Source organism: Hyaena hyaena, unplaced genomic scaffold (genome assembly GCF_003009895.1).
Source record: "Hyaena hyaena isolate Hyena2069 unplaced genomic scaffold, ASM300989v1 scaffold_29, whole genome shotgun sequence".
NCBI lineage: Eukaryota > Metazoa > Chordata > Mammalia > Carnivora > Hyaenidae > Hyaena > Hyaena hyaena.
In genome coordinates this window covers 4,013,569-4,028,064 of record NW_024080661.1, presented here as the reverse complement: position 1 = coordinate 4,028,064, position 14,496 = coordinate 4,013,569, and the positions used below count along the sequence as shown (strand labels likewise).

The following is a 14,496-nucleotide window of genomic DNA, read 5'->3' as shown; positions in this document are numbered from 1 at the left end:
GCCACTCTTTCCCCACAAACACTCCGGAAGACAGTGGGGGATGCTTCCTACCTGCGCCCTAAGGAGCCCGCATCTGCTCATGGTCAGTGCCTGGAGGGGCGTCAGCCTTCGGTCCTGACAGACTCCGGTCCCGTGGGGCCCAGGGCTGTGGGACAGGATGGGCCCTCAACCCAGCCTCTGCGTCTCCTTCCCCAGAGCCCGGCTTCCCTGGCTGGGACTGGTCAGGGAAGTGGGCTTGCCCTGCCACACCTTTTGGGGGCTCCCAGCCAGGGCAGCGAGGGCAGGTCCGCCCTTGGGGTGTTTAGTGGGAAATGTGGCTGTCACAGGAAACCTGAGCACTCCTTCCCAGCTACTAAGGCCCCCCTCTTTTCTCTCTCTTCCCCCCACAACACCTGAAGTCCCTCCGGTCTCTCCCAAGCTCCAGGGCCACCTCCTTCAGGAAGTCTTCCAGGTGGAGCCGACCCCTCTCAGGCCGATTCATAAAGTGCCAGTGAGCACCTCCTCTGTGCGAAGCCCACCTAGGGCGCCTTGGGAGAGACCTAGAGGAGCCCCCACCCCTACTGCTCAGATGTCAGTTGGCTGTGTGGGGGTACAGGCAGAGCAGGCACCCCAATCGGGTTGGAAGGCTGGTGGGGTCTAGATTTGGGGAGGGTGCAGGGTGGGGATGAGAATAGGGACAGCCTCTCTGATGAAGGCAGCTAGGAAGGCTTGCTGGAAGACGTGGAGGAAAGTCCTAGCTCTCTTCAAGGCTGGGTCCACCCCTGCTTCTTGCCCTCCTTCCCCCTCACCTAGGGCTCTGCCTCTTCCCTACAGCGTCCCCCTTCCCCCTCCCGCCTCTCAAGGCCCCCCCCCCCCCACCATTGGCTTCTGAGCTGTGCGCCTTGGGCCTGTGATGGAGACTCATCTATGCAGTAGAGGTAACAGGACCTTGTCCCCCATGGTTTTGCTGCTGATCAACCAGGGTCACGTTTGTGACAGCTCCGTGAAAGGTCAGGTCTTGCACAATGTGCCTCCAGACACAGGCCAGACCCCCAGGGAAACGGTATAAGCAAAGGCCCCGAGAGGATTGGGATTTCCAGATTGTGCGAGGCACATGAGGCCCCTGTCGTATTTGTCCTCCACCAGCCCTGGGGGGATGGGGGGGTGGAGCAGAAGCCCCCTGTCCTTAGTGTCAGCTTCCCCAGAGCTGGCCCCTGATTCACAAGGCAGCGGGTCACTTATTCCCCGCTCCCCAGGGCTCGCAGACTCTCCTTGGAGCCGGCAGCCTGCCTCTAACCCCTTGGCTCTTGGAAGGTCACAGTCCTTCCACCCAAGGATTTGGGAGGGAGTTGGGGGGGGGTCTCTCCTTCAAGCCTCTGGATATCAGCGGGGTGACTCTCCTTGGCCTCCTCCAGCCATCTCTGCCTTTGGCCACTGACATTCTCCACATGTCTGTGTCGTGTCGGGCGGAGAGGGGCTGCCCTTCTGCAGGAAGGGGTGGGGGAGGTCCGCTGCACCACATGCGGATGGCCCTGCACCACGTCTAGTCTCCCCTGCTCACTTCCCCCGAGACTCCAGCATCAATCACCTGGGTTCTTGAGCTCTCCAGACTTCCATTCTGGAGTTTTAAGCTTCAGCCCTCACCCTGAGAGTCCTGCGTGCTCCCCTCTCCCTCTGCTTTCTGCCTTTTGCCCAATTCTCCATGCCCTCTTTGCCTCTCACCTGTGCGCTGTTGGCCCTGTGCTTAAATTCCTCCCTAAATACTGTTCGCCAAGCAGGGTAAGCGGGGTGTCATTCCTGAGAGGTGGGGGTGACGGAGGGAAGAGGTGGCTTACGTTCCTACCCATCACCGACTACCAGACACCACTGGTCTCCAAGCACCCGGCTGCCCCTCCTCCTATGGCTGTGTTCCTTCTCACTCTGGTTGCCCACCGCCTAGTGATCTTGGTTCTCTGACCTCTGCTTTGTCTCTCTGTCTCCTCCCACTCCCACCGCCCAAGATTCATCCATGTTGTCTCTTCCAGTGGTAGTTTGTTCCTTTGCATTGCATAGTATGCTATCATATGAACAGACCACTCTTTATCGATCTAGTCTATTGCTGATGGCCATCTGGGGTTTTCGGTTCGGGGCTGCTGACGATACTGCTCTGGTGAACATCCTTGGGTGTGTCTTTCGGAACATAATGTATGCTTTTCGTGTTGGACACATGCCCAGAGATGGAAATGCTGGAGCATAGGGGCTGAATATGTTCAGCTTTAATTGATACTGTCATAAAATTTTCCAAAGTGATCCTGCCAACTGATACTCTCACCAGCCAGGTATGAAAGTGCTATGTGTTTCATATCCCCACCATATTTAGTTGGTCTTTTCATCTCAGCTCAGTGTAGCTTTTGCATCTTCCTAGTGATGTGATATCGATCGCCGTGCCTTATGTTCACAGACCATGTGGAAAACCTTATTTGTGAAGTGCCTGTTCAAGTCTCTCACCCATTTTCTATTGTATTGTCCTTCTTATTTCTATTGATCTGTAAGAGTTCTTTATATATTATGGATACAAACCTATGTATTGCAAATACCTTCTCCAACTCTGCAGCTTTCCTTTTCACTTTCTTAATGGTGACTTTTGATAAACTGAAGTTCTTTATCCTAATGGAGAATAATTTATCAAGTTTGTTCCATTACAGTTAGTGATTTTCGTGTCCTGTTTAAGGAACTTTGCCTAACTTATGAAGATATCTTAATGTTTCCTTCTAGTTGTTTTACCTTTTTATTTTTAGATTTATATTCTAGCTGAAATTTATTTCTGCGTGTGATGTGAAGTAGGGATCAAGATACCTTTTTTCCATATGAACATCCAATCAACCCAGCATCATTTATTGAGAAGATCATGCTTTTCTCCTTAGAGCAAAGCAGCAATATCTGTGTCAAAAATCAAGTGGCCATTTTTCTGTGGACCTGTTGCAGGGATCTTTATTTTGTTCTACTGGTCCATTCTTGCATTGATGTCTTAATATCTGGTGCTAGAAGCCCTCCAACTTTCCTCTTCATCAAGCATGTCTTGACTATTCTTGGTCTTTTGTATTTCCATACAAATTTTAGAATCAGCTTGTTGATACACACATGCGCGTGCACACACACGCATTCCTGCTAGGTTTTGATTGGGATTGCATTGATTCTATAGATTGATTTGTGGAGAATTAATATCTTTATAATCTTCTAATTCATGAACACAGTATACCCCTCAGTTAACGTAGATATTTCACAGTATTTCTCAGTAATGTTTTATGGTTTTCTGTGTACTAAGTAATCTTGTATTTTTTGGTTAGATTTCTTTCTCAACAAGAATTTGATATTTTTTAAATGTTTTTTAATTTATTTTTGAGAGAGAGAGAGAGACAGCATGAGGCAGGGGAGGGTCAGAGAGAGAGGGAGACACAGAATCTGAAGACAGGCTCCAGGCTCTGAGCTAGTTGTCAGCACAGAGCCCATTGCAGGGCTCAAACCCACAAACTGTGAGGTCATGACCTGAGCCGAAGTTGGACGCTTAATCGACTGAGCCACCCAGGCGGCCCCAAGAATTTGATATTTTTAAAGTGTATAAATGATGTTGCCTTTTTTTTTTTTTTTTTTGGTTTATTTTGAGAGAGAGTGCACTTGCAAGTGAGTGGGGGAAGGGGCAGAGAGAGGGAGAGAGGGAGAATCCCAAGCAGTCTCCACAATGTCCGTACAGAGCATGACATGGGACTTGAACCCATGAACTGTGAGATCATGACCTGAGTCGAAATCGAGTTGGATGCTTAACCGACTGAACCACCCAGCAGCCCCAATGATGTTATCTTTTTGTTTGTTTTTGTTTTTTTAATATATTTTATTTTTTATAATTTAAAAAATTTAATATAATTTATTGTCAAGTTAGCTAACATACAGTGTATACAGTGTGCTCTTGGTTTGGGGGATAGATTCCCATGCTTCATCACTTACATACGACACCCAGTGTTCATCCCAACAAGTGCCCTCCTCAATGCCCATCACCCATTTCCCTCCTCTCCTTCCCCCCATCAACCCTCAGTTTGTTCTCTGTATTTGAGAGTCTTTTATGGTATCCCTCCCTCTCTGTTTGAATCAATTTTTCCTCTTACCTTCCCCCATGGTCTTCTGTAAGTTTCTCAAGTTCCACATAAGAGTGAAAATGATGTTGTCTTTTGAATTCCTTTCTCTAATTGTGCATTGATAATATATTCAAAAACATTTGGGGTGCCTGGGTGGCTCAGTCGGTTGAGCGTCTGATCTCACAGTTTGTGAGTTTGAGCCCCACGTCGAGCTCTGTGCTGACCAGAGCCTGGAGCCTGCTTCGGATTCTGTGTCTCCCTCTCTGTCCCTCCCCACTTGCACTCTGTCTAGCTCTCTCTCTCTCGCTCGCTCTCAAAAGTAAATAAACATTAAAAATTATTTGAAAAACATTTGATTTCTTATACTAACCTTGTATCCAGTGACCTTGCTAAATTCACTTACTTATTGAAATCGTTGGTATGTTTTTTGGATTTTTTCTGTGTACCATTATGTCATCTAAATATCGGCAGTTTTATTCTTTTCTTTTCCAATTCTCATAACTTCTTTCTCTTGCCATATTGCCCTGACCGGGATTTCCAAGTGTAGTGCTGGACAGAAGTAGGGATAGTGAGAAGATCTTTTTCAGCAGAAGAGCTTTCAACATCTTGCCATTAAGCTTGATGTTGGCTGTGTGTGTTTGGAGATACTCTTCACAGCAGCACTCTTCTGGACATTTTTCTGATAAGAGAATGGCCTAAGGGCTTGGGGTAGGGAACACTACAGAGGAGGGGAGCCCTTAGGGACAGCCTGATCCTCACTCAAAAAACAAAAAGGCATTGTTTCCAAGAGGGAAATACCTCCATGATGACTCCTCTTCATGTCCTCCATCAAAACTTCTGTCTAGTCCAGGTCTCTCGGTGTTCCCCTTTGACTTTGGAACGTGAGACCGCCAGTCTACTCCTGTCATTCCTCTCAGCTCAGAGGAAGACTTCAGGTCACATAGTAGGCTAGTGGTAGACCCAGAGTTAGACCTAGAACTAGAACTAGGGCTGGATTCCAGCCCCGCTTCAACCACCTCTGTGGTCAGCAGTTGGGAGGTGGCCAGAAGGTAGAGGGATGTGTGTATAAGTGTTTCACAAATAGGACAACTTTGTACTGGGTCCATACCTGCAGATGGTGTATGAAGAAGGTGGGCAGGCAGCCCCTCCTCCAGCAAGAGAGGGAGGGGGGCCAGGCTGGGTGGACGGTGGGAGCCTGGTGGAGGGGCTGGCCCTCCCTTCTGGTCCTGTGCAGTTTGGAAGGAGGCCTTGGGGAACTCTCTCCAGGGCATATCCGGACCATCACTCTGGGAACGCCTTAGAGATCAGGGACTCAGAACCCAGGACTCCAGCGCTCAAGAGGCAGGATGACCCCCATGACCAGAGAGGGCAAGTCCTGGACCCAAGATTGACAAGGAAGTGGTGGCAACCCGGGGCCAGACCAAATCTAGAGTTCTTGGTTGCCTAGGTCAGGGACAAGGTCCCCTCTGAGAACTGAGAACCCCACCGTGGTCCCCCCACTTCCTAATGCAAACTCCTGGGATGACAGAGGAGGGCTGGGAAAGGCAAAAGAAAATGGAAGGAAAGGGAGAACAGAACAGACTGAGAGAGGATGAGGAGCTAGACATGGAGACCAAGATGCAAGGGGCTGGGAGGCACGTGGAAGGGCCCTGAGCCCTGGGTGGGGGGTAGAAATTGGAGCAAACCAAGACCTGGGATATTGAAGTCAAGCAGCATTCTCCTCTTCTGGCCGACCCCTCCCCCACCCACAGGGAATGTCCGGAATGTGATGAGCTGATAAGGTTGGGAGTCCCACTCCACCTGGCACGGGGTAGGGTGCTTTGCCACCTCCGCTTCTCAGAGGGGATTTTTCTCGGGGGAGGGGGGCCGAGTGGGGAAGTTTTCAATGGACACGATCTTAACGGAGAACTTAATGGAAGGTCCGAGGAAGGGGTGCCTCTCATTCAAGGCCAACGGGCCAGATGCCAGGGCCATGGGCATGACCAGATGCTTTCCAGCTGAGCTACACAGTGAGTCAGAAGGCACGGGGCCTGGGTCGAGGGAGGGGTTCCCAGTTCCCAGGGAAGTGGGGCAGGAGTAGAGAGAAGGAAATAAGGCAGAGCAGTGGGGGGCACTCTTCCAGAGGATGGGGCCCCAGGGCTGATGGCCGAGGAAGTCATCTGGGGGCCCTGTCCAAAGAATGACCCCAATAGGTGCTAACTCCATCCCTGCTGGGGCTGGAGTCTGGGGCTCCCATGGTCCTCATTGAAACAGGCCCAGGGGGTCCTCCGTTCAATTCAGGGCAGTTACTCTCAGGCACGTTCTTAGCCTCTAGGGTTTACCCCTGCCCACCCTGCCTTTGTGTGGATCTGTGGGGTCTCGCTCTGAAGTCCTCTAAACTTTTGCAAAGCTGCATCCACTCACCCTTACTGAGTGGTCCAGCCCACATTTGTTGAAACCTGCTATGTGTCAGGCGCTGCGTAGGTCCTGGAGGTTTGACAGTGAGCCAGAGGTCTCTGCCCTCCGGAGGCTATACTTCAGGTGGGGATGGAGTAAATAGCCAAGACATGGATGCTTCTGGCACGTGGGTGGTGAACACTGGAACCAGGAACCACGGGGGTGGGGGCGGGGGAGTGTGTGGTGCCCTAAGTAGTGGCAAAGGTGGAGGAAGTGACCCCAAGACCCCCAGGACTTGGCCCTGCTCCAGGTACCCACGTCCTGCTCTCCGGATGGACATTTCTGAGAAAGGCTATCAGAACAGAGCAAAGGGAAGGGAGGAAAGGGGGGAGGGGAGAGACTGGCGGTTTGAGGTTGGGCCTGGTTGGAAGACGACAGAGATGGAGAAAACCTCAGCCCGAGGGACCAGTGTGCGGCTGCACCTGAGACCTGCTGAGGGCGACCTGAGCTCCGGGTGGGAGGTGATCCAAACCTTGCTCAGGGCCCGCTGCCCGTTGGCTCTCGCTGAACGAGAACGGAAGGCAAGGGACACCATTCCACGAGGTTGCAGTGGGCACAGGTCCAGGCAGCAGGCCTGGCACACAGACACCCGGTCGCCACTATGGACCCATATCTGGGCATTTGACCCGCTGCCGGGGAGGGACGAGGTAGGTATGCCAGGTGCCTTAGAACCCAGACCCAGTCTTGGCCGCTTGCTCCCTCCCCACACTTAGCACAGCGCCTGCTGGCATTGTAGGAGGAGTCCAACGTGCTTGGGGAATACAAATCGTGAATGAATAAATGACGGATAAATAAATCTGTCGACCAATTGGAGTCCCCAGCTGCCAGAGTCCTCAGCATTTAGGAATGGGCAGGCCTGCCACCTGGTGGCGATTGAGCTAACTGCAGCCCATGGTCGGTGCACCGCGCCCTTCTCCAAAGGGCAGGAAAAACCCCTGGGTTGTAATAATCATGACCGATCTAGGGGCCACCTTGTCCCTCCTCCTGCCTCCAGGCCACACCGCCTTGTTTTTCAGCATACTTGGGCAGTTTCTCGTTTTCAATACCTCCGAGGAAAGCGATTCCTCCCTAACCTTTTCTTAGAAAATCCTACCTGTGGTCTGGTCTTCATGTTTTTCTCCTTTCCCTCTTGTCCTCAAGGCAGAGGAAGAATCAGAGGGCTCCCCGAACCCCTCCCCCAGGCTGGAAGGTCAGCCTGACAGGGGCCACCTGATTTTGTAAGCGCAGTGTTATTTACATATGATTTGTGGCTGCTAAGGGAGACCGCGCTACCTGCAAAGGCTAAAATATTCTCCGTCTGGCCCTTTCCAAAGTTTGCCAACCTCTGTTGTAGCTGCCCTGCTGATTCGCTCACTTAACAATCGATGAGCACCTGCTATATTCCAGCCCCGGGCTAGGGTCACAGAGATAAAGGACACCTCGCCTGCTCCCATGTCAATCACAGTCTACGGGGAGAAATGAGTAAGTAAAGAGACCACCTGTCTAACCACAGAGGCTTTCTCACAGGAAGTCAAATTGCTGTCAAGTCAATAGTGGCCACACAATCAAATGCACCACTGAAAGGGGGGCTGGATGAGTACGGGTGCTGGAAAGCAGGGAAGAGCAAAGCACTGGGCTCTCAGCCGGGGGTTGCGCCCTCATGGAGGGAGGGCTTCTTCCTGGAGGTAACCTGGTCTCTCAGGACAAGGAGAAGTAGAAAGGCCGTGGCAGCTCAGAGCATGCACAGAACAGCGAGGCCAGAGCCCGCAGGTGCTGCTGGGGTGGTGGGAAGGCGAAATTGACAGGAAACACCAAGGAACAGGCTGAGGGAGGCTGGCGCCGGACGGTGGCTGTATCATCAAGGGAGGGACGCTGAGGCCGGCCAGTGAGATGAGGAGGGAGGGGGCACCGAGAAGTATCTGAGAGAAAGGGTCAAGAACACTTAGGGATGGACAGACTGTGGCAGGTGAGAGCCAAGTAAATCGAATGACCAGGGGTTGCTGAGAAAGGGGACCGTGGAGGAGGAGGATATTTAGCATTTAGGGATGAGGACAGCAAGTTCAGTTTCCAGTATAGCTTGAGCTGCCTGTGGGACGTCCAAGTTAGAGTGTCTGGAAGACAGCGGGATGCCCGCCTCTGGACTCAGGGTGAAGGTCTCTGCCAGAAGTGTTGTTGAAAGTCACAGGAGTGGAAGAGATTGTGCAAGGAAACGTATGTAGCAAGGGCTGAGAACAGAGGTGGGAACAGGATCCCAGGGCCCTGCTGAGTGTGAAAGAGACAGAGCAGGAATCAGCCATGGCCTCTGTCCTTGGGAAACTTGCTGTCCGATCAGTAAGAGAGACACAGCACCAGATCATCTCAAAAGAATATGGTAAATGATAAAATGGATGCATGTTTGTTTGGCTCCAGGGAGCTGGCCCAGAACGACTTAGCGGAAAGCACTTTGGCTGGCCGCCGACAGAGTAAATGGATGGCTGAGGATGCTTTCGTCTGCACAGCATCTATTCCTCTTCTGGGAAGAGTCCCAGGTTTCCCTTCAGGGAACCACGTCTCCACTCTCAATTTGTTTTTGAGGGAGCTGGCTCCTTCCAGCCTCCCTCCCACTCTGGGGTGAACTGATAACCCAGGCTCCACCACTTCCTTTGGACACAGTAAGTGGTTTAGGGACAGGCGTGTGAACTGAGGGCACCCACTGAGACTCAATCCCAGGACTGTGTCTGGGGAAATGCTTTCCTGCTTAGATTGGTAGGTGAAGATAATGTAAGCACAGGCTGGGGTGGGGGGGGGAGGTGGGGGCGAGGAGCCACACAGAAAGCAGACAGATCGACAAGCAGACATGGTGACATCATTTGAGCTCTGTGAAGCTCTGGGCCCTGGCTTTCAGAAGTCCCTTACCCACAGTGACCTGCTTTTTAGAGAGCCAATCTTGTTAGAGGGACATAGCCATACCAGACAAAAAAATCGAAGCTCAAATTTATAATCTAAGCATGTTTTATGACTCTAACATAATAGCATGAAAATAAGTATTTATTTGAAATTATGTTATTCTCTTATTATTTTATTTCCTGGCCCATAGATGCTGTTATTTATTTATTTATTTTAATGTTTATTCATTTTTGAGAGACAGAGCATGAGCGCGAGAGGAACAGAGAGAGAGGGAAACACAGAATCTGAAGCAGGCTCCAGGCTCCGAGCCATCAGCACAGAGCCCAATGCAGGGCTCGAACTCATGAACTACGAGATCATGATCTGAGCCGAAGTTGGATGCCTTACTGACTGAGCCACCCAGGCGCCCCTAAATGCTGTTATTTTTTAAAATCTTTTAAAAATGTTTTTTATTTACTTCTGAGAGAAAGAGACAGCATGAGCAGAGGAGGGTTAGAGAGAGAGGGAGACATCTGAAACAGGCTCCGGGCTCTGAGCTAGCCATCAGCACAGAGCACGATGCGGGGCTCGAACCCACTAACTGTGAGATCATGACCTGAGCCGAAGTCAGACGCTTAACCAACTGAGCCATACAGGCGCCCCTAAATGCTGTTATTTAAACAAAACAACAGGACTAGTTAAAAGAAGTAATTAGTACTGATTGATAATAGGACCAATTAAATAATACATGTAAGAAAAATATAACAATATTTTTAGGTCAGCTCTTTTTGTCTGATATAAGAAAATTTATTTTAACCCTTTAGAACTCTTTGTTGGACATTTAAATATTTTTTCAATGTTTATTTATTATTGACAGACAGAGAGAGACAGAGCATGAGCATGAGAGGGGCAGAGAGAAGGGGAGACATGAATCCAAAGTAGGCTCCAGGCTCTGAGTCCAATGCGGGGCTTGAACTCACAAACCACGAGATTATGACCTGAGCTGAAGTCAGATGCTTAACCAACCGAGCCATCCAGGAGCCCCTCTTTGCTGTACATATAAATTTTATGAGCTACATGATTATGTACTCTTTTTTAATTTTTTTTAAGTTGATTCATTTATGTATTTAAGGAATCTCTACACCCAACATGGAGCTTGAACTCATGACCCCAAGATCAAGAGCCACATGCCCTTCCGACTGAGCCAGTCAGGCACCCTGATTGTGTATTCTTAAGAAACATGAATGTAAGACTTCAAAAAGTCAAGGGGTGCCTGGGTGGCTTAGTCAGTTAAGCGTCCGACTTTCGCTTAGGTCATGATCTCGCGGTTCGTGGGTTCGAGACCCGCGTTGGGCTCTGTGCTGACTGCCAGCTCAGAGCCTGGAGCCTGCTTCAGATTCTGTGTCTCCCTCTCTCTCTGACCCTCCCTTGCTAACACTGTCTCTTTCTCTCTTTCTCCTAGAAATTAAAAAAAAAATTAAAAAAAAAGTCAAGAAGAACATACCTATAATCGGATAAATTAAGGAGCTATTGTTCATATTAAGTAATAATAATAATAATAATAAAGCAATGGTATGTTTCTGTCTGACCCATGACATGGCAGAATGATGTGACTCTTGGTTTTCTATTCCAATAATACTTCTCTGAACTGCCTATAGCCTTTTTTTTAGGATACCCTCCTCTTCTTTTATGTAGTGCTGAAACTTCAGAGTCAAATGTAAAATTCATCTGGCCCCACAGCCCTGTGCTTAGTCAACCTACATTGTACCAATTCCTTGGGTCAGTCCAGTGTGACCACATCCAGCTAAATCTCCCCTCAACAAAACATATGAGCATGGAATACTTAGGATTCCACTTGCTTGCAACAGCAGGGTATTTTTTAATTTTTTTAATGTTTTGTTTATTTCTGAGAGAGAGAAAGAGAGAGAGAGAGAGACAGCATGAGCAGGGAAGGGTCAGAGAGAGAGAGAGGGAGATACAGAATCTGAAACAGGCTCCAGGCTCTGAGCTGGCTGTCAGCACAGAGCCTGACACAGGGCTCGAACTCACAAACTGTGAGATCATGACCTGAGCTGAAGTCAGACGCTTAACCGACTGAGCCACCCAGGCATCCCACAACAGCAGGTTTTTAGACTTGTGGGAATCCATCACCACTCCTCAAAAAGTCCATTCCTTTGTATCTTACAGGCTTATTTGGGTAGGCCAGTTGTTTATCGGTTGGTCCTTCGCATCTATGAATTTATCATATAGACTAGCCATGCCTAAAACGTTCGTCATTTTTAAATACTCAGATGCCCATCAGAAGGTTGACTTCCTTCTCGGGGAAAACGGCTTTAAAGCACAGAGGTGATCCTGACTGTGAAATCCAAGTTGATGGTTAATTTCATGTCCTCTGAATTGGGTCATGGGGTGCCCGGGTGTTTGGTTAAACATTATTCTGGCGTGTCCCTGGGGATGTTTATGAATGAGACTCATACTGGAATCAGTAGATTAAGTAAAGCAGATTACCTTCCCCTTTGTGGTGGTTTGGTGGGGGGTGGGCGGGCAGGTTGGATATCCAATCTGTTGAAGTCCTGCATGGACTGAAAGGCTGAGTAAGGGAGAAGACAGTGTCTTCTGGCTAGCTTCATGCCAGGACACCAGTCTTTGCCATCACTCTGGAACCTATATCATCCATGCTTCCAGATTTCAGCCCTCAGAACTTAGGCTGGAGCCAAACTATCAGCTCTCATGGGTCTTCACCTGCTAACTGCAGATCTCGGGACTCCAACCTTCATAACCACATGAACCAATTCCTTGTAACAGATGATAGACAGATGAGCTAGCTAGCTATCTCATATTGGTTCTATTCTCTGGAGAATTCAGACTAACGCAGATTTCAAATAAGTTACAATTTTTATTTAAAAATTTTAGAAAGTCTTGGGTGCCCGAGTGACTCAGTCGGGTAAGTGTCTGGCTTTTGATTTCAGCCCAGGTCATGATCTCATGGTTTGCTGGTTCGAGCCCTATGTGGGGCTCTGTGCTGACAGCGTGGAGCCTGCTTGGGATTCTCTCTCTCTCTCCCCCTTCCCCCCCAAAAAATAAATAAACTTTTTTTTAAATTAAGAAAGTCTTGTTTAATTTGACTGCCCTTTCCTGGTGACCTGTTTTTGTTTTTGTTTTAATTCTGAAGCAGCCTTATTTCCTAAATATGAGTCTTCCCCACCCCCTCCACCCCGTGTGAGCTTTTCTCACAACCTACACATGATACTGAACAACTCAAATGCAGCCAATTCATCTTTCTCTAGGCTTCTTATGGCCTCTTCAAAGATCAACGAACAGTTTTGGAGAAATAGCATATAAACTTCTGTTTTACTGTGATCCCTTTCTCCATTTTTATCTTTTGTATACTTCCAAATTAGAGAAGGACATTCCTTTACTCTTACCCTTTAAACAAGATTTTACAGGGATGCCAGTCTGGCTCAGTCAGTGGAGCATGTGACTCTTAATCTCAGGGTTGTGAGTTCAAGCCCCCTCATTGGACGTGGAGCCTACTTTAAAAATTACTTTAGGAGCGCCTGGGTGGCTCAGTGGGTTAAGTATCCAACTTCGGCTCTGGTCATGATCTCATGGTTCACAGGTTTGAGCCCCACATTGGGCTCTGTATTGACAGCTGGGAGTCTGGAGCCTGCTTTGGATTCTGTGTCTCCTCTTTCTCTCTGCTCCTCCTCCTCTCATGCTCTATCTCTCTCTTTCTCTTTCTCTCTCTCTCTTTCTCTTAAAAATAAAATAAACTTTAAAAAAATTACTTTACAGGTCAACACCCAGATAGTCATCTTGTAGGCATGTGTTTAAAGAGTATCTCCTTCCACATATATAAAGTCAGTAATCTCACTAAGGGCTTCTGCACATTTTGAGGAAACTGAAATGTGACTAAAAATGTTATGAAAGCTTCAGCATCCCAAGTAAGTACATCATTCACCTTTTAGCAGCATGGTGCACAGGATTCTTCGTGCACAGCCTCAGTGACCACACATGACAAGGAATATTGTCCTTGCAAAGATAGTTTGGAAAAGTCATTAAACAAACGGAGGATTGCATCGTATCCCACAGCAAGCAACAGCAACAAACCCTGGATAGGAAGAAACATCTGATTCCCAGACGTACCACATTATAAAATTTAAAATACCTAGTTTCAACAGCAAGATTATAAAGCCTATAAAGAAACAGAAAAGATGGCCCATTCACAGGAAAACAGAAAGGACACATAGACATTGTACTTACTGAAACAAACAGATAAACAAACAAAGACATTGGACTTACTAGACAAAGACTTCGACTGTTTTCAAAATATGCCCAAAGAGGGGGTGCCTGGGTGGCTCAGTCGGTTAAGCCTCTGACTTCAGCTCAGGTCGTGATCTCACAGTTCATGAGTTTGAGTCCAGCGTCGGGCTCTGTGCTGACAGCTGCTTCGGATTCTGTGTCTCCCTCTCTCTCTGCACCTCCCCAACTCAGACTCTGTCCCTGTCTCTCTCTCTCTCTCAAAAATGAATAAACATTAAAAAATTTAAAAATATATATGCCCAACGAGCTAAAGAAAAACATGGACAAATAACAAAAGGAAAACCAAGAGAATGGTGTCTGAACAAATAGAGAATATCAGTGAAGAGAAAAAAGTTATCAAATGAAACCAAATAGAAATTCTGGAGCTTAAACGTACAATACCTGCAATGAAAAATTCACTAGAGGGGTTCAACAGTAGGTTTGAACAAGGAGAAAAGTCAGTGATGGAAAGTCAATTGAAATCATTTAGCCTGATGGACAGAAAGAAAAAAAGAAAAAGAACAGAGCCGAAGAGAACTGTGGAGCACCATCAAGCCCACCAACACATGCACTGTGGAAGTCCCAGAGAAAGAAGGGGTGCAGAAAGAGCATTCGAAGAAACAATGGCCCACACTGTCCCAAATATGATGAAAGGCAGGAATCTACACCTCCAAGTATCTCAAAGAACTCCAAGTCGGATAAATTTGAAAAATCCACACTGAGACACATTCCAGTAAAAAATAAGTCAAGCCGTGTCACTCTTCTGCTCACGATTCGGCAACAACGCCTTATCTCACTTAGAGTAGAATTCAAAGTCCTTATGATA

The 14,496-nt window shown here is 48.3% G+C and overlaps 1 long non-coding RNA gene across 1 annotated transcript; it reads left to right on the top strand.

Moving 5' to 3' along the window:
* Positions 1–5,990: 5,990 nt before the first annotated feature.
* Positions 5,991–13,618, top strand: LOC120229092. The gene is made up of 4 exons (XR_005527660.1): positions 5,991–6,097; positions 7,858–7,985; positions 8,913–9,154; positions 13,164–13,618. It is a non-coding gene; the product is annotated as an uncharacterized LOC120229092 (long non-coding RNA).
* The last annotated feature ends 878 nt before the right edge of the window (positions 13,619–14,496 follow it).